The sequence below is a fragment of the Cupressus sempervirens genome, chromosome 2 (assembly GCF_028749045.1).
Source record: "Cupressus sempervirens isolate cs-2001-9-10 chromosome 2, ASM2874904v1, whole genome shotgun sequence".
Lineage (NCBI taxonomy): Eukaryota > Viridiplantae > Streptophyta > Pinopsida > Cupressales > Cupressaceae > Cupressus > Cupressus sempervirens.
Window position 1 is genome coordinate 690,000,929 of NC_143119.1, and position 21,907 is coordinate 690,022,835.

Genomic DNA, 21,907 nt, shown 5'->3' on the forward strand with positions numbered 1-21,907 from the left:
TCATACATGCAAGGCCTTGCAAGAAAATTGGGATAAAATCTTGGTAATCACCCTTAAGGTACATTCTGAATTCTTATCCCATTTTGGTGTATTATGTAAATATGTTAGAATAAATCTTTGGCATTATTGTCAAAAAGGGGGAGAAAAGTTACATTGGAGAAATGTTATATGTATATGAGAGAAAATTTATATGTTATGAGGAAGCAAGACATGTATATAGAGGAACACATAGTATGGGGGAGAAATATGCTATGATGGAGAACCTGTATTAGTAAGACATGATGTATACAGAAAAAGATGTATAGTATACTACATATACTTACAAAGATCAATTTTGAAAAATCTCAAAAATATGGTATACTCTATAGAGCTAGTATCACATGGTGATGAAAACAAGGTATTTAGTTTTGGGCTAATAAGTGTTTTTGTCACTAATGCCAAAGGGGAAGATTATTGACATATCAATCAAGTTTTTTATTAGTGACACACATTTATTTAGATTTTATATAGCTATCGAGCTCATTGGATAGTTCACAATGTTTTCTATGTAATTTAGTAGCCACTGAGCTCTACAGTTGCTACCAAGTCTTTTGGACTAGTCCCAGTGGCTACCAAGTAGATTTAGTTAGTGTGAAGTCTAGCAGTTCAAACCATGCATTTTAGTAAACCATGCATTTTAGTATACATCAAGTTTATAATTGATTACAGAGTATTGTAGTATTTACCGAGTTCATAGTTCATCTAATGTGAAGCCAGTGTTAATCAAGCTACTTTATGCTAACCAAGTGATTCAATGTTTGTTGAGTTGAATGATATCTATTGAGTCACCAATGTAGTCCGAGTTCAAGACTACTTGAAAGTGATCAGTATGGACCAAGCTGCTATGTCTACCAAGTGCATGATGATGCCAACGATTGATTGTGGATGCCAAGTATTAGAACCTCACTGAGTCAGTCTTTAGAACTTAAGTATCTTCATATGGGCCAACTTTGTAATATTTGTGTTAACCTGTATCATGGTCGACTTTTAAATTTTGTAATTTTGATTGGTATATGTATGTAATATATTGTATTTTGTAAATATTTTTTTAGTCTCTCAGTAACTTAGCATAGTCTTGAATATTTCCAACAACTAGGGATACCAACACAAGTGGATTCATCAAGTAGGTTCTGAGTAAATCAAAAGCCTTCTGACACTAATCATCCCATTTAAAAATTATATCCTTGTGTAGTAAGTGGGTGAAAGGCACACACTTTTCTACCAATTGGAAAATGAAATGATAGACAGATTGAAGTCTTCCTTGAAGAGAGTGTAGCTGGCTTAGGTTCTTCGGAGGTTGCATGTTGACTATGGCCTATACCTTTTTAGGATCAACTTCTATCCTTTTGGTGGTAGGCACAAACGTGCTTGTTATTCCACCATTTTGGCTTGACTTGAGGTTCATAGGGTTTTTCCTTGGGGAGTACAATGAATTCATCAGCCAAGAGGGTTTGTAGAGCAATCTCATAAGATACCCCAATAGGTGTATATGCCTTGGGTATGTCAGAAGACTGGTATCTTTGTGGAGGAGGAGCTTGATTATAAGAAACTTTTTGATTAGATGTCAAGGGAGTTACCATGTTACATTGATAAAATGGATAGGCACTGTCTTGTCAAGGTGTGTTTGGATTGGTGTTGTTGACGATAGGATATGACTGATTTGGATGGGGTTGGGTTTGTAGTTTAACATGGTTAGCTTCGAGTACCCAATCATTGATGATTTTTTTGTTGTTGTTTCTCCACCACAACTTTTTTTTATCAATGGTCCAATTAAAGGAATTGTGAGTCTATGAAGAGTTGTTTGAAAAACTCTTACCATCTTTTGATAGTTTAATAATGTCATTATTTATCAAGGTCTCTTCTACCTTAGTAGCATTCTCTAAGGTAGTCTTAAAGTCTTCAGGTCCTTAGAGTTAGAGCTAGTAATTTATAGGTTTTGAGAGACTATTGATGTAGATGTCAGTCTTCTCTTTGTCTGGTATGTCTCTATGATATTTGCCAAATGCATGTCTCCACTGTTGTAGGAAGATCTTGAAGAAGTCACTAAGAAGTTATTGTGTGTTGCACAAATTGATCATTTTAACCTCCCTTTTGATATTATAGGAATATTAGGCAATGAAAACACAAGCCAATTGGTCAAAGGTTTTGATGTTGGAGGGTATCTTGGAGAACCACTCCATGGCTTGCCCTCTGGTGCTCCTAGGAAATAGATGCATTAGGTAAGTTGTGTTATGGACAAACTCCATACTCAAGGTATAGAATTGTCTAATGTGATCTTGTGGATCTTATGTACCAAAATATTTATCATATTTTGATATCTACACATTCTGAGGGAAAGGTTTGAAGGTAATGCTTTTATCAAATGGAAGAGGCCACACCTTTTCGAGGCTGAATTCTATAGGTTGTATTTTTCCATGCTTCATCCTTTCTATTTCCAATTGTAGGTCAAGTAATTTTTATGCAACAAGATCTAGGGGTGACTCTTTTTTGTCTCATTTCTGATTGGTCACATCAAAATTAGATGACAATTTTGCACCTTGTTGTGCTAATGCTAATATCTAATGTTCTTTGTGTTTCTCAAGTATCTTGTCCATGATATTGACAAGTTTGGTATTTTTCTTAAAATCTTCAATTTTGTTTCATTTCTCTTGTCATCCCATAGAATAGATGAACCCATTTTGGAAAAGGGTTCTAAATTTTGGTTAAAAAGAGGTTTCCCATGAGTAACTATGTTTAATGAAAAATCTATTAGTGTGATAGGTTCAATAAGATTTTTTGTGCATTTGATGGTTCTACTAGCTATTCTAGCACTCACCTATATAGATGATGATTTTGGCTTTGTGGCTATACCAATTTTATGTCATGGCATGAAGTGTGAATAGGATTCTTTTAATTCTTATGCATTTTTGCAATATGAGGGTTTATGTTGACCATGATTCATCTGGAGAAACAAGCTAGGTTGGACAAGGTGTTTGGTTGTGTTGATAGGGTGAGTTCACTTCTATAAAGTCAGGTACGGAATGGATGTGTGTCTCCAGATATTTATAGCTTGATATGTGGAATGAAGCAATAATGAATATTGGATTAATAATGACATTTGTAGCTTTTCTTGTTTCAAAAATAGTTTTGGAATCTCTCAGTCTTGGAAAATATCGATGAGGAAAAGGGTATCCAAATCTACTGCTAGTTTGCAAGTGTCACATATGCAGATAGCCTCTATTTTTATTTTTTTCTCAAATGTGTCATAGGATTAATCAAATGCACTATTTCATTTATTATATGCGTTATTTAAATACTCAAATGCATTATTCTATTTGTCATATGCATTGTTCCAAGCATTAAGTGCATTGTTATGCATAATAGATGTGCTATTTAAAGCTTCAAATGAATTGTTTTGTAGTTTTATGCACTATAATAGAGTTTAAATATGTCACAGGATAAGCCAAATGAATCTTTTTAAGTAGTAGATGTACTATTTTAGGGGCTAATTGCATCTTTTAGAAGGATTGTGATCCACACTATTATTTTTTATTAAGTTTTAAAACAAATCCATGCATAATAGTAGTAGAAACTAGAATAAAATATAAAACTACACGCACCTAAAAGATGGAAGAAAAGGGGTTCCTACAAAGGTTATCTAGAGCCAATGACTAGTGGGTCTTAGTTTTTAACCAATGATGTTTGGATTTGCCTCTCTTGTGACATAGAGCTTCCCACTAATGCTAAGGAGGTTTGGCACAATCCCTCATGGGACTACTAGAGGAAGGCTATATTTTGAACACAGGTGGCTTGCATTTGATTGGGAATACAAGATCAAGAGGCGTTACCTCTCACCAGCCCTGCTAAGGTAATTTGGGAGGTAGCATTTCTATGGTTGACTAATCCTACCTAGTACAAAGAAGAAAATGGAAATCACAAATAGGTTTGGGAATTTGATCACTTTAGTAGAGTAAGAGCATATCCCTTTTGTCTTAACTTCCCAAACACAATAGACAAACATGTTCAATCATCAACCCTTATATTACTAAAGATAGAGGTGTTCCTCATTAAACTATGTGTGAGTTCTTTCCTTGTTTAATTGTAACCACTCTTTACAAAAGGTTGGGCATTCTGATCAACTCTAAAGAGTTGATAGCATAGGCCTACTCCCATTTTGATTGGTGAGATCAAATGTTTCTAATAAACTATTTTTATAACTTATAAATGCCACACTTTGAATTAAAAAGGGCTAAGGTTCACTTACCTTATTCAGTGTTAGCAAAGGCTAGGTGCATTTCTAAGGGTCTTCATTCCTATTGTGTGTTGTCTATAGTTTGGGAGTTCTCATTAGCTTGGAAGAGACTTGTAAGCCACCATCAATCAAATTTGGAAGTTAGATTTAGCAAATTATAACATTTATCAGATACACTATAGGAATGATCATTTTCTTCATAAAATGTATCATATGCACTATTTAATCTAGTAAATGTGCTATAGTAAATGGAATATTCCCTATAAGAAACTTTATGTGCACTAAAAATATGTTTATATGCACTATAGAAAGCTTTAAAAGTGCTATAGAAAGATTTAAATGCATTAAAAGATTTTGCAAAAGTGTTAAAATAGAGTTTAGAAGTGTTGTTGCAATAGAAGATTGTAGATCCAACATTCATGTGTTTGAAGGAACCTTGAAGAGCTTTTTGTGATTGTTACAAAGCCTCTAGAATATTTTAGAACTTGCAACCAATTAGATCTGCATAAGTAACCAACAAAAAACATAGATCTATACTAAAAATAATAGATTAGATAGAAAGATTTAAAAGAAGAGAGGCTTTGAGTTCAAGCCACATGGTGGGTACCAATTTGTACATGGTATAATCATGTATTCCTAAGACTTTAATGTAGAATGTAGATAAAATGACAATGAACTAAACTAAACCCAAGATATCATTGTCAAAATGTAAACTTTATGAGTGTCTCATATTTCCCTAACTACAACTACTAAGAAATCTCTTAGACCAACATCTTAGTGACAATTCTAGAATGTGAGTATGCTTAAAATACAGATCTACAAGAATGCATGCAAGATCTATGATTATAATGCAGATTATATGTAGGTAAAAACTCTAGAGTGCTATCAAATTTGTTGGAATAATTTAGAATAACTAGGGGGTGGGTGGGGGGTGGGTGGGGGTGAATCAATTACTCAAGATTCAGATGTATAAATAAAAATTTTCATAGCTCGAGTGAAACCATAAAACGTTTATACTTATGCATGCATCCATAAGATTATGTAGTCACTAAAACTTGTAGGTTACTATCAAATCAACTTGTATAAATTTAAAGCATGAAACATAATAGATTCAACAACACACTTGACACAATGATTTATGTGGAAACCCAATTTGTAAAAAACCACTAGTAACATGCTACTATTTTCACTCTTTTGAAGTGATGCCCTATGAAAGGCCAACCTTGTTAACAGTTACAATACACACTGTTAAATGTGACCCTATTAAAGAATTCCAATCACCCTATTAGGAGTGAGCCTTGTTAAATTACTTTAGACCATTGACTTGGCATGTCACCTAGTTAAATAGTATTTACAAATGACTATTAGGTCAACCTTAATCCAAAGGATTTACCCTAGACTAATACAATTATTAGAGAGTAATAGTAAGGGTTTGATCTAATACAAGTTACAACATCACTTGTAGATTATATATTTATTTTCAATCCTTTATTCTACTTGGCCTTAATACTTTGCATCTCTGATACCTTGTTCACCCTTCAATTATTCATCCCCTTAAGCCTTCTTGCTTAACATGCCACTGTAGACTCTTCTCTTATATCACTTGATGAAGAAAAACCCTTGGCTCCTTGTCTCCCTTAGGTTCTCACACATGACAACCTTAATTCATGACCAACCATCCCTATAAATAGGAAATTAAGATATTTTTCCAGTCATTCTCCATCATCCAATTTAGGGTTTTGATGGATTAGGTAGGATACAATGTATCTACCTCATATCTCATATCTCTTTTAAAAAATTCTCCTAGAATCCACTTTAAATTTACCTAAACATAGTTTACCTTGAATTTTTTACCACTAGCTCAGAAACCTTATCTTCCACATGGTTCACATAGTCTAAGAAAAAAAACCTTTTAGCTTTTATTCATCAATTCTATGATCTTTTAAATAATGCAACAACTTAGCATTATCAACCTTCTAATGCTTGAGACATATTGCATTGCTCAACATCCACTATGAAATTACTCAACACAAACTAAGGTTTACTAATGCTCGACATTAACTAAACTTTACTTGGCATCAACTATTTTTCTTGGCATACACTATAATGAACTTTTACTTGGATCCAACTAAGTTTCTACTCAGCTTGTAGTGACTTTTCTCAGCATGTACTATCTACTCAGTCAAGCTTGGAAGACAAATTTGTGTAACTTGTCTTCTAAACTTTCTTAGTATAACCAACCCTTGTAACCTTAAGTAGATTATCAGCACATCATGTCATCACTTTCTTAACTAATCCTTGTACTTCATTACATAATCATAACTAAACCTTTCCTCTAGGTGCTATTGTTACATCTTTTGATCAAATCCTCTTCATCAATCAAATAAGTGATAGTACTTAAATCTTAGAAGAATTTGTCTTAGTAGCAAATAGAAGATTTGACATTAGTGACAAAACAATGATTGAAACACATAGTCTTCTTCAACAATCTCCCTCTTTCACTCTAGTTCAAAAATCTTTCTCAACAATGATCTTTTCAATCAGATCTCAACAATCTCCCTCTTCGAAATTGATGAAAAACTAAACTGATCAACCAAATCAACTAAATGGTAAACATCTTGGTCAACCAAACTGACTAGGTTAAAAAAGTAAGACAATACCAAAAAGAAAACTTGTATTGAAATCTCTCCCTCTATTAGCAACTTCCATCTCCTGATTAGGTTACAAAATTCTTTCTTATAACTCCATCTTACTATATCTCCCTCTGACTAGGTAGACTAGGATTTCTCCCTCTTTCTTATATTCTTCTCTATCTCCCTCATCATACTTTTGTTCTCCTCTGACCAACAATATCATCAATTAGCTTCTTCTAAGATTAGTAACAATCTCTATCTCTTTAACAACAATCTATTGATATCTCATCTTGATCAGCATAGCTTTCCCCTAGCATTTATACTGGCTTGATCTATCTCCCTCTTGATCAATAAGTCACTCCCTCTTTGACAAAAATGATAAAGACATGCCAAAAACTTGTCATCTTAACATATAATTATAAAATTTATCAAGTTATTTCATTTTCTCTCTCTGTCACCTTGCTTGTGGCTGATTTGAAGTTTTAGCTTAGTAATTACTTTAGGTAGCTCCTAAAGTAAGATCCTCTACATCAATGTGTAACATATAAATATCAACTTTTTTGATATAGGACACTATTTTTGTTACTTAGATAGCCTTTTATACCCCTAGTTTACCTTGTAGATCCTTATGAACATCCTTAGGTAATGGTTTTGTGAAGATATCAACAATTTTCTCCTTTGTGTTAACATATTCCATCTTCACCTCATTATCTTGAACTATCTCTCTCAAGTAATGATACTTGATTGCAATGTGCTTAGTCTTTGTATGCATCATTGGGTTCTATGATATATTGATAACACTTGTATTATTACAATAAAGTATCATTGGTTCTATGATTTCTTCCTTCATTCCTTTGAGTAGTTGTTTAATTAATACAATGTTTGTACAATTTACAACAACACCATATTCAGCTTCAATAATAGATTGTAAAGTACAATTTTGTTTCTTGCTAGTCCATGTAACTAGTCTCTTTCCTAAGAAAAATTCTCATCCACTAGTGCTCTTTCCATCATCAATGTTTCCAGCCCAATCAACATCAATGTAGGCTCTTAATTCAATTTTTTCATTCTTCTTGTAGTATAGACCAAATTCTTTTGTTTCTTTTAGATATCTCATTATTCTCTTCAAAGACAATAAGTGATTCTCCCTAGGATTAGTAGAGAATCTTGCTACTATCCCTATAGATGATGCAATATCAAGTCTCCTATGTACTACACATTGCAATTTTCTAATCATAGACCAGTACAATGTTTGAATTACCTTAGTTGAATCATCATTCTTTGACAACTTGTGTCATGTCACCATAGGTGTACTTACTAGTTTGGAATCCTCTAATTGAAAAGTTTTCAATATTTCCTTGACATATTTTGACTAAGTGATGTATATACTATATTTTATTTGATGTACTTGCAAACCCACAAAAAATTTGATCTCTCCAAAGATAGACATTTCAAATTTTTGCTTCATCTGATTTGTAAATTTTTTACATAGAGCATCTTGACCTCCAAATATGATATCATCAACAAATATTTCATATAAAAAAATACCTTTTCCTTTATCTGTCTTCATCTACAGATTGTTATTGTCATCAGTCCTTTCAAATCCAATCTTCACAAGATAATTATGAAGTCTCTCATACCATGCTCTTGGTGCTTGTTTCAAACTATATAGAGCTTTATGTAGTTTACATACCATGCTCTTATTATTAACATCAACAAAACCTTCTAGCTTTTCTATGTAAAATTTTTCCTCTAATATGCCATTCAAAAATGCAAATTTAACATCTAGTTGATAAACTTTGAAACCTTTGTATGCAAAATAAGCAAGTAGAGTTCTTACTCCTTTCAATCTAGCAATAGGGGAAAATGTCTCTCCATAGTCAATTCCTTCTTCTTATGCATTTCCCTTGAAAACTAGTCTTGCTTTGTACCTTGTGACTTTACCATTTTCATCTAGCTTGTTTCTAAATACCCACTTGCTACCAATCACATTTTTTCTTTTGGTCTAGGAGCTAGATTCCATGTTTTGTTATTCTCTATTTGTTCAATCTCTTCTTCCATGGCTTTAGACTAGTCAACATCTTCTAATGCATCTCTTACTAGTTTGGATTCCTTCATACTTATCAAAAATGTTTCACTTCTCAATCTATTTCTTTGCATTGGTTTAACATCTTTATCTCCAGTGATTTGAGAAATTGGATGATGTCTTTTGATATAATTAGACAATCATGGCTCAACTCTAGTTTCCTCTTTTTGTCTCTCAGCTTTAGAATTACTATGTATATTTCTATATATTTATGTTAGGTATCTCAACATCATTTGCATATTCAATAATCTTTGAATATGAATGTTCATTTACTTCATTTTGTAACTCAGCATCTGAATGTAGCTCAGTTCCCTAATGCAACTTGGCATTCATGAGGTGTGACTCAATAATCACTAAAATTTGTTGTTAATTTGTAACTTGATTTGTAGCATCTTCTTCAACAAGCATTCCTTCATAAAAGTATACAAATTATTTGTATTCTTTTGGTTCTTTCATAGGTTTAGCCTCATAAACTTCGATATATTCATCAAAATTCATATTTGCACTTTCCACAATTTTGCCATTGTTAGTATTGAAACACTTATAAGCTTTACTTCTTGTGGAGTATCTTAGGAATATACCTTCTTCACTTTTCACATCAAGCTTTCCATTCCTAACATTTTTAAGAATGTAACACTTACTTCCAAATACCTTAAAGTATTTTACATTGGGTGAGTATCCATACCATAGTTCAAAAGGTGTTGAATGTGTACCTTTATAAATTTGCACATGGTTCAAGGTATAGATAGTTGTACTTGTAGCTACTCTCTGGTGTTTCAAAGAAAAATTCTTCTCCATCATGAGTGTTCTAACATAGTCCATTATAGATCTATTTCTCCTTTTAGCTATTCCATTTTGTGGAGGGGTTCTAGGGGTAGATGTCTATCTTTTGATTCCTCTGTCATTATAGGACATCTCAAATTTATTTGATGTAAATTCTCCTCCTCTATCAGATCTCAAACACTTTAGACTTTTACCTATTTCCTTTTCAACTCTTTCTAAGTACCATTTAAACATTGGAAGACATTAGATTTATATTTTAGAAACACAATTGTCATCATCCTAGAATAGTCATCAACAAATAGCATTATATACTTATCACCCTTATAGCTTTGCACATCAATTGGTCCACACAAGTCAGTATGAACAATCTCTAGTAATCCTTTATAGATATATGTTTTACTCTTAAAACTTGACTTTATCATTTTTCCTAACTAACATTGTTTTTACATTACATTATCAAGCTTCTTCAACTTAGGTAAACATCTGAATTTCTTCATGTTACTGATACTAATGAAGTTATCAAAGTTAACATGACATAACCTCTTCTGCCATAGCCATACATTATCAAATTTTACAACAAGACAATTAGCATCCTCTATATCAAGATAGAATAGATTACTTCTATTTTGATCACCCATTTCCAATTAGTTTCCCATTTATGTCATATATGTTGGGTAAGTGCAAGAAGTTGGGTCTCACTTTTGGGCAAAAAGTGGAAGAGTTTTTCCTATTTTTGAAATTTCTTTTCAAATGAAGTCAAAATTTCAAGCATTTAGATATTGAATATAAAAAAACTTCTGAAATAAAAAAATTTGTGTTCAAAATCTAGTTTTTGAATATGTAATTTATTTGTATACCCATATGATAGATTTTATTTTTTGTATGGATCTTTCAAAACCATTTTTTCAAAATGCCTATTTTAGGACCATACCACACTCATGTACATACACCATAATTTGACACAAATACATGAATTTTCATAAATCCTTTTAAAGGGAGTTACCTAATACACCTAAGATTGACAAAAACATTTTTTCTTAATTTTTTATTGAATAACTTTTTTATTATTAATTATTAATTGGCTATAAAGGTAAATTTTAAAACATCTCATTTGTGGACACCATAATTTAATCAAAATTTCACTTTTTTCAAAAATTCTTTTTTCTTAACCTGAAAAGAATTGTATGTAGATTGATGAAATATAAATTAATTTAAGGAAAATTATAAAATAAAAAATTTATTAAATTTTTAGTGAACTTCACTATTTTACATTTATGTACAACCTTTCATTAAAAAATAATGCAAAAATAGTAAATAAAATCATAGCACTATAAAATTTATATTTTTGAAATTAGGACAGTGAGAGTTCTAATGGGGTTTTGTTTCATAAAAAAATTTGATCAGGAAGACACCCTAAAAATTACAGCAAGGCATAAATTTGTTAGTTCGATGCCTTAGGAAAATCTTGAGAGGTCCATGCATAGGCTTGGTCTCACCAAACCTATCCCAAACAAAAATCTAAGATAGGATAAAAAGATCCCGCTCAATGTTGTAAGAAATGGGTACCCGTTATTTATGTTCAAAAAAGGGGTACCCATTTTGAAAAAGTCAAATTGGCATACAAACTTATCCCCAAAAAAAAAAAAATCTAAATTTTTAGAAACAGGTACCCATTTTTTAAAAGTAAAAGATGGGTACCTATTTCTAAAAAATACAAATTTTTTATGTTTTCAAAAATAGGAACCCATTTTTTGAAAATTAAAAATAGGTGCCTGATTTTTTTAAAAATGAGTGCCCATTTTTAAAATTTTGGATTGAGTGCCCCAGCCTAAAACAAGTACCCATTTCTTAAAGAGCATGATCTCAATCTACAAACTTCTGCAAAATTGAGACCCAACTCCTTGCTTCTACTTTGTTAACAATCTTGTTTTCAAATTCAACCTTACATCCCAAATTATTTAGTTGTGACACACTCAACAAATTATAGTTAAATCCTTTGACATAATAAGTATTGTCACACAAAATCTTTTTTGTGAGTTTGATAGAACCTTTTCCTTTTATCAAACATGATGCATCATTACCAAATCTTACACTATTTCCATCATAATAATTCAAGGTAATGAACTCACTTTTGTCTCCAGTCATGTGATATGAAAATCCATTGTCAATGATCCATCTATCATTTTTCTTCACACAAGCCACAAGTGCAGTTGCCTCCTCTTCATTAGATTCATCCTTCATTGTAACATACACCACTTCATCATCATGTTCATCAGATTTATCCTCTTCAACAACGTATCAAGAGTTCTTACCTTTGTCTTTGGAATCCTTGTTGTCTTCATCTCTTCCACTCTTGTATTTGTCACCACCTCTGTAGTTCTTCTTCTCTGAACATCTAGATGCAATATTACCAACCTCATTGCAATTGAAACAAATGATAAGTAACTTACCTTTGAACTTTCATTTACCTTTATGGAATCTTCTTGCCAATAGTTCTTCAAGATGTTCAACATCCTCCTCATTTGTATCACTGTCACTAGACACATACTTCTTCCTTTCTTCATTTTCTTTTCATTAGGTTCCTTTAACGAAACTTTAGCTTTCAAAGTAGATTCAATCATTTCAGGTTTGTAATTATCAAAGTTAGATAGCTCAAAAGTAGTGAGTCCACCTACTAGACCTTCAAGTGATAGTTTATTCCTTGGAATACATCTTAGTTCTTGAATTACAAAAAATCTAATAGCCTATATAGGTAATAGTGTTCTCAAAACTTTTCTTAAAATAGTATCAACATCTAGTTTTCCATTTGCTCCTCTTATTGCATTAACTACTTCTTTTATCCTTTCAACATATTGAGCAATATTCTCACCTTCTTCCATTCTCATTTCATCAAAATTACCTCTAATACTTTTAGCTTTGGCTCTAAGAACATTAGTGTCTCCTCCATAGATGGTATCTAGGGCATTCCACATTTTCTTTGCTCTGTCAAGACCTTTAATATCATCAAATTCAGCATAACTTAGGGCAAAGGAAATCTCCAGCATTGCTCAAGATTTTGTTCTTTCTTCTTCCTCATATCTTCAACAATTAGGGCACCAACATGATCAACATGCTCCATAGAAATGGTATATTGTGCATGATCTCCAAGTCCTCCAAGGTGTAGCTTCATCAAAATTTCCATACAAGAAAGTTATCTCTACTAAGTTTGGGTACTTCTCTTTTTGACATCTCAATCTTTGTGCTTCTTTTACTTTCAAACTACTTCTCTTAAGAAGATGGCTTTGATACCAATTATTTTTATTCTATAAAATAACTTAGAGGGTGGGAGGGGTGGGGGGTGAATTAGTTATCAAAGGTCTAGATGTATAAATAAAAAATTTCACAACTCTAGTGAACCCATAAAACATTTATACTCATGCATGCATCCATAAGATTATGTAGTCACTAAAACTTGTAGGTTATTGTCAAATCAACTTGTAGAAATGTAAAGCATGAAACATAATAGATTCATCAAAACACTTGACACAATGACTTACATGGAAACCCAATTTGTGAAAAACCATTAGTAACATGCTACTCTTTTCACTCTTCTGAAGTAATGCCCTGTTAATGGCCAACCCTATTAAAGGTTACAATACACACTATTAAATGTTACCTTGTTAAAGGATTTCAATCACCTTATTAGGAGTGAGCCTTGTTAGAGAACTTTAGAACATTCAATTGGAATGTCACCCAGTTAGAGTATTTACAAATGACTGTTAGGTCAACCTTAATCCAAAGGATTTACCCTAGACTAACACAATTTTTAGAGATTAATAGTAAAGATTTGATCTGATACAAAATACTACTTCACTTGTAGATTAAAAATCTATTTTTAATCCTTAGTTCTACTTGGCCTTTATACATTGCAGCTCTGATAGGTTGTTCACCCTTCAAGCATTCATCTCCTTAAGCTGTCTTTCTTAACATACCATTGTAGACTCTTCTCTTAAGTCATTTGATGAAGAAAACCCCTTGACTCCTTGTCTCCCTTAGGTTCTCGCACATGACAACCTTGCTTCATGACCAGCCATCCATATAAATAAGAAATTAAGATATTCTACCACTCATTCTCCATCGTCCAATTTAAGGTTCTGATGGATTAGGTAGTATACAATGTATCTACTCCATATCTCATATCTTTTCTAGAAAGTTTTCCTAGAATCCACTTTGAATTTGCCTAAAAATGATTTACCTTAAATTCTATGCCACTAGCTCATCAACTTATCTTACACATGGTTCACATAATCCAAAAAAGAAAACTTGTCAGCTCATATTCATTGATTCCATGATCTTTTAAATAATGCAACAACTTAACATTATCATCCTTCTAATGTTTGGCACATACTATGTTTCTTGGCATCCACTATGAAATCACTCAGCATGAACTAAAGTTTACTAGTACACGGTATCAACTATTTTGCTTGGCATACACTAGAATGAATTTTTACTCGACTCCAACTAAGTTTTTTCTTGGCTTGCATTGACTTTTCTCAACACCTACTATCCTTTTGGTCAAGCTTAATAGACAAACTTTGTGTAACTTGTTCTTCTAAACTTTCTTAGTGCAACCAACCTTTGTAACCTTAAGTAGATTATCAGCACATCATGTCATCACTATCTTAACTAATCCTTGTACTATATTATATAATCTTAACTCAACCTTTCCTATAGGTGCTATTGTTACATCTTTTGATGAAATCCTCTTCATTAATCAAATAAGTGATAGTACTTGAATCTTATAAGAAGTTTTCTTAGCAACAAATAGTAGGTTTGACATCAGTGAAAAAACAATGATTGAAACATATAGTCTTCTTCAACAATCTCCCTCTTTCAATCTAGGTCAACAATCTTTCTCAACAAGGATCTTTTCAATCAGATCTCAACAAAAATGAACATGTAATGAGCTAAATATGTGCTAAAATGATACTCAGTAACATGAAGAAAAAGATAAAATGCTATGAAATTGTTATAATTACAATGCTAAAATGATGATAACTTAGAACATGCCTACTATGTAGATGTCTAAAACTTGGGGTCCTTTAATCTTGAATTTTCCTCCTATTTATAGGATTTCAGAAGGGGTTGGGGTAAGAATTAGTATTTTTACCTTTGACTAGTGGATGGAGGTGAAATTGAAAATATCTCATAAAAGACTAGGAGGAAGAGTCCGATAGACTTGGTTTTGAGGAGAAATGATGATTTTTCCAATTCTTTTAAATGTAAAAGGGTGATTTTCACTTTTGTGAGGATAAATAACTTTATTGATTTAATAAATGTTCTATTCATTTTCAATAGTTTTTTTTTTTCCTCTTGCCTTTCTAAATTTTATTTTATGATTTTGAATTGTTTTTCTTCTCTTTTTAAAGTTGATTTAGGTCTTCTTGATTTGATAGATGATTAATGACCTGATGTGATTTTTGATTTTAAAGTTTGTTGTTTTTTTTTATTTCCTCCTTAATTTGTGTTGATTGATCAAAATTTCATAATTCAAGTCTTTGTCAAATTTGTGGTGTCTACAGAACTAGGTTGACTTGGTTGTAAAGTGTCTAAACACTTTAGAGGAAGATGGAGATGTTCTTGTTGGTATCTCTAAATCTTGTTGTCTTCTAGTCTTAAACACTTAGTCATAATTAGGTAGAGTCAGTCAGTCATCACTGTGATTGAGCTACTCTATCTAGGCCAAATTATATGAAGACTTGTAAATAAACATGTATATGTTGAGCTCTATAGGATTCGAGCAAGTCTCTTCTCACCAAGTATATTTAGTATAAGATGATACTAGTGAATGTCAAGCTATCAGAGAACATTGAGGCTAAGTTATATAAAAGGTGTTGAGTATAGTTGAGGCCAACCAATAAAATGAAGAACAATTGTGACTGAGCAACAAAGACACTAAGTGTCGAGAAACACAGAATTGACATTCAACTCAAAAGTGATACAAACTTTGAGGTAAACCATTTCAAGCTGACATAGACATGACATTTAATAATTATAAAGTTTTTTACACATTTATGATGTGGATCACCAATCCCTATGAAGAATGAACAACCAATAAGATGAAGAGACAAAAGAAAAGCATTTAGAAAACTCTTTAGAAGTCTTTAAATAGGTAGATCCAAACCTATTTTCACACAAGTGAATAGAGCTATTGTAGATGAGATTTGTGATGTGTGTGAATGAAGTGAAGAAGTTAAGTTTTGGATGTTGCATGTTTGAGATATCAAATAAGAATAGATAGTGACCTTATGAAGAACTTAAGGATAGTAAAGATACATCAAATTGAAGATCATATCAAAATTGAAGAGAGGAGATCCAAAATCAAAAATTATAGTGTAGACTGAAGGATTAGGCATTGATATAGTTCTGGCAGATTGAATTAGGGATAATCTCTTAACAAAGTGGTTTTAATAGACCTTTTTTAAATCTCTTAACTAATTCCTTACTTAATTGTAAGTGTAAAATCCTCTCGCAATGTAAGACCTAATAGTCCTAATAACCTTTAATATGGAAAACCCCTCAAAGGGTAGATCATCATAAATGATCAAAATTGTAACCCTAATAGGTTAATTTTGTTACTTTGATAGTGAGAATGATGGGGTTTATCCCCACCCTAGTTTTAATCATTAATTAGGAGGGTTTCTAGGCAATTAAATCTTTGTGTTATGTATTTATATTTCATGTATGTGATTGATAGTTAGATCTACATGTCACAACATTTTCATTTGACAAGTTATGTTATACATGAATTAGATATGAGATGGAAAATGTGGTGAATATAGTAAAGTTGTTTTAAAGGACAAAATTTTTATAGATCCTAATTCACCCCCCTCCACCATGCCTCTCAATATCTTTTTTTCCAATTAATATTTCCAACAATTGGTATCAAAGAATTGGTTCTCTTGATAAAGTCTAGCAACTTGGGCATTCTGATCTTGGAGATGGAGTTACAAATTGGGAAAGGTTGTTGACAATCAAGTGATTGACATCCAACTCATATTGCAGCAACTTAAAGTAGCAAGAGAGGATTTTAGGAAATCACTAAGAAAGAGAAAGGATATTTCTATTTAGCTAAATGACATGAATTATGAAGAATTTGATACTCAAGGACTATTTGACACTAGAAATTCAAATGAGATTAACACAATTATTGTAGATCTACTTGAGAATAATAGCATCCTACATGAAGAGGTCAAAGGATTAAAGAGAGAACATGAAATTCAATTAGTAAGGCTATGTGAAATGAAAAATAAAATGAAGGAAGTTGAAGAAGAAAAGGTTGTGGCTGAGGGAGACAAAAGACTTATGGCTATTAGACTTGGAGAAAGGTCATCTGATGTGTAAAAGATTACAAACACTCAAATAGACATGATGAATCAATCAATGCTTGCAAATTAGGAGTTAAATAGGAAGGACATAGAAATAGAAAATCTAAGATCACATACTAACTTACTAAGAAGTGAATTGAAGACTGAGAAAGAACTTGTGGAAAGTTTGAACAAGTTGAATGAAGAAATAAAGTACCTTGAAGAACTGATGAAATCACCTAGGTCATTTAGCAATACTTTTAGGCAAGAACATACAAAGCAACATTCATCTATTGAGAAGGAGAATCATCCAAGAGTGGAGAGTTGAGGAATGAAAAGTGAAAAGAAAAGTCTACATGTTATCATTGAGGTAAATTTGGACACACTAAAAACATCTGTAGAAGCAAAATGGTATGCAAAACCCTAAACCAAAGTTGTTTGGAACTATTGTTTTTACTATAAAAAGCAAGGACATCAAATACATGAGCCTAGATTAGGAATGAAGAATACATCTACTACACCTAGATTTGAAGGTTATAGTTGGAATTGTAAAAAAATTGGGCATAGAGAATATGAATGCAGATCACAGGAAAAACTTTACTACACATATAAGAATGCACCTAAGAAAGTTTGATCTAATTGTCACAAGATTGGACATGTAAATAAAAATTGTAGGACCTGGGCATTGGTACCAAATAATGAACATGACAAGGGTAAAGGCAAAGTGGATGTTGAAAAAACAAAGAAGGAAATTGATCAAACCTAGAAGAAAAAAGGTAGAAGCTAGAGGCAGTGGAATAGACACAGTTAAGGCCACCCGACCCAATCGAGAAGGTGATCACACCACCTCAAACTAATCAAGAAAGGTATGTAAGGAACTATATATTCAATGATTTATCTTACATCAGTTTCTAACATAATATGTGCTAAAGTTCATATCTACATAAGTAAAGATGCATAAAATCAAATTTATGAAAAGAAAGTGTTAAAAAATCATTTACACAATGAGTGTTGAATGTCAATAAAAATTATCTATATTGATCAATCAGTGCAATATGAATCGAGTAATTCAATGTCAAATTGATGTATACGCTGAGTTGATGAAATATACAAGTTGTATAGTGAATATTGAGCTCAAAGGAACAATATCAACTAAGACTACTAGATTCTACCTAATAGTGAACACAACATTAATGAAGACCCTATTTTGAGAAAAGAGAAGTATATATTTAAAATTTGAAGACAATTTTCACACCTTGCATTCATATTTCAAGAGCATAGAGAAATTTGAGAGATTTGCAAAAATTATTTTAAGGTGAAAGTTTGATTGAGTGAAGATTTAAGTTATGTCAAGTTGTTCAGAGGATGAAGCTTCAAAACCTTGGTGAGGAAACATGGAAACTTCATTATTTGCAAGAAAGAATCAAGGAGTAGAGGTAGGTAGTCTTGAATTGGTGATGAATAAGGCTTGTCCTCCACAAAATTTTTGAGATATTCATGAGATTGCTATGAAAGGTGATTCAATGGGTTTGTTATCATTGATACCACCTAAAGTTATTAGGATCCATGATTTACAATGTTTCTACATGTGTAAGATTGGAGAATTTGGTGATTATGATATTTGAAAGGCATGTGAAAAGTTATGTGATGAAGGGATACTAAGTGATGAATTCAAAATTGTTGAAAGGAAAGGGTTAACTCATGATCTATATTTTCCAATCAATTTCAAGATTGAGTGGATTAAGGCAATACTAAGTAGAATCCATGATATGAAGTTATGGCTAGGTAATGGACCTATCAAGATAACAAAGAAGACAATTCACAAGGTTATAGGGCATCCAACATTGGACAAGAAGAACATTTTATGTTGTGTGAGTAAAGAATAAATTGAGGCTAATGCAAAGGCTTAATGGAATGGACAATAGTTGTCCATCTCTACCATCATAGGTCTAGTGATCGAGTTTGTAGTGAGAGTCATTTCTCACAAATTCTATTAGTTGAGGAGATAGAATAGTGTGCCATATATGGTAGTTGATAAAGCATGGAAGATTGTTATGAAAGATCATGAATATGATCTTATCGAGTTGCAAAGATCATAGTTGCTAGATAAGCTAACATCCATCTAGAAGGCAAAGACTGCGATGCGTAAGTTTGGATCACTAATTATGTGTTTTTTTGTTATGTTAGGAATTATTTTCTTGCTATTACAAATATTGTTTGAGAGAAAGGAAAACCTATCACAAGATAGATTAGTGATTACATGAATCAGTTAGGAGAAAATTTTGAGTGTTATGGATATGTATTTTGAGGAGTTTAAATAGAGAATGAGGAAAAGGATGAGGATCCCAGTTGAGTTAGTGATGAAATATTATCATGATGTATGCTTCTAATAGACACGAATAATACATTTTTATATGTGAATCCTAGGAAAGCGTGGCTTGAATCATTTGATTATGAAGTTGATAGTGACAATGTGAGTATGAATATTCATACACTACTTAAAGAAGAGATTGATGTAGAAGTAGAACCCTTTGGGAAGTTTGAAGAAGCTAAGGCAAAAATCATAGTAAATAAAAAAATAGCTTCAAAAGAGAAACAAAGAAATAAAATGATTGAAGACCTAGAGGAAAAAATAGGCACACATAAGAAAGACAAGGAACCTTTGAAGCTTACTCAAGGTCTTGGTAAAGATGAAGATGAAGATAGTGGTGATGAGGAAGAGGATGAAGAAGAAGAAGGAGATCAAGGTAAAGGCTTACTAGTAGTCACTACTCCACAAGTAAAGAAGGTTTAAAATGTGAAAATTACAAAGCATAAAGCAAAGGAGGTTATAGAGAAGCCAATAGTTGCACCCCTCTCTCCTCTTGCATTGATTAAGCCAAGAACCAAGGTGGCAGCAACAAGTTTTGAGCCATCAACAAAGAAGGGGGTAGTCAAGATTACCAGACTGAGTGGCCCCATCATAGAAAAGAAGAAACTCAAGCTCCTATGATCCAAAGAAAGAGAAGATGGTTAGTAAAGAAGAAATAAGGTGAAGAGGAAGATACATAGAGTATCAAATTAGATGAACTAGGACAGTCACTAAGTTGTAGTACCTAAAAGACCAAAGAATAGTGATAAGGTATGTGATGACCTTAGAAGCTATGTAGGCTTATCAAGTTTTAGATTTGTAAAGTATGATACATTGAATAATGATGAAAAATCTAAAGTATAAGAGGCCATGAAAGATATGATGGCTAACAAAAAATTGGCTCCTAATAGATTGGAAAATAAGATTTGAATTGATTTGCACAATAGATTAGAAAGAAAGTGGAAATAGGCATCAAAAGTAAAAAAAGAAATATGAGAAGGAACCTTGGCCAAATTATGCCTAAGTTTTCAAAATATAAAAGGTCAACATCTTTGGATAGTATAGGAACTAATTTGTTCCTAAGTTTAGATTTTTTATGATTTTGCAAAATAAGATTAAATTTGTAGTACAACAAAATGAGTTATTGTGGAAAAGAATTTTTGGCATAACCACTAAAGGAGTGGAATAGGAGAAATTAGTTGAGATTGTGACCATTGTAGATGATCACAATGATGAAGAGAGTTCAGGTGTGTTGAGCCCACAAGGCATCATTTCACCTATTCATGCCACCACACCTAACACACTATTTGGTGAGAAACAAAATCCCTTAGATGTTGAAGGAGAAGAGAAAGAGGCATAGAAAACAACCAAAGACACTAATGTAGATATATATACTATGGGTCAAGAAGGAGAAAAATTTTAGGACCTCAAATTAAGGGAAACAAGAAAATGAGACACATAGAAGAGAATATAGTATTGACTACTACAATTATTGTCTCAAGCACTAAATTTTAGACAAGACTAAGTGGTGACACCCCATCACCTATTCCTACAAAGGTTGTGTTGAGAAGTAGCACTCCATCCCCTAGCACATGAAAAGAAATTAAGGAAAGTTCTCTAGATATCTCTATCAATCTAGATCAAGTCATTCAGATACCAATATGGGATTTGGAAAAATCTCACATTGGAACAAACTATCATGTTACAATCTATTTTGGTAAAGAAGAAGAAACATGAAGAAATGAGAAGAGAACATGAACAAAAACAAGTTCTGCATGACATAAAGTATATATTCATTAATGCTTTTGAAATATAGAATATTGATGGACAATCCCCAATTATTTCCCAGCTTGTACATATTGTTGATAAAATAAATGCTAGAGATATTGAAGCTAGTGAGAAATTAATGGCATGGTTAGCAAAAAAAAATTAAGAATAAAGTTATAGAGAATATCTCTTCAACCATTGCCAAATAAAAGGTTGAATTGTGAGAATCTGTACAGAGCACAAAAGACATTGTACAAAAGATACAACATTTCTATAATATTTTATGTGATGTGCCAAGATGCACAAATGATTTTCAGGAAACATACAATAGATTTAGGCTAAAGTGAAGAAAAAAGGTGGCTCTATTTCACAGTTAGAAAAATCCAATGCAAGGCATTATAATACTCTATTGTTTGCACAAGGAAAATTGGTCAAAGTACAAACAACTAACACTAGCATATAGGCTAAGTTTATCTCAATCTAGTCAATGTTGATACCTCATCTAGAGGTTATGCAATGTGAATTGAACTCAACAAAGGATCTTATCCAAGCATATCATAATATTTCAATTGTTGATAGTTTAATTGACTTAGAAACAAGATTAGAATTATAGATTCATGTATTAGAATCAACTATGACCACATAGGATCATGTTTTTTCCATTATCAACTA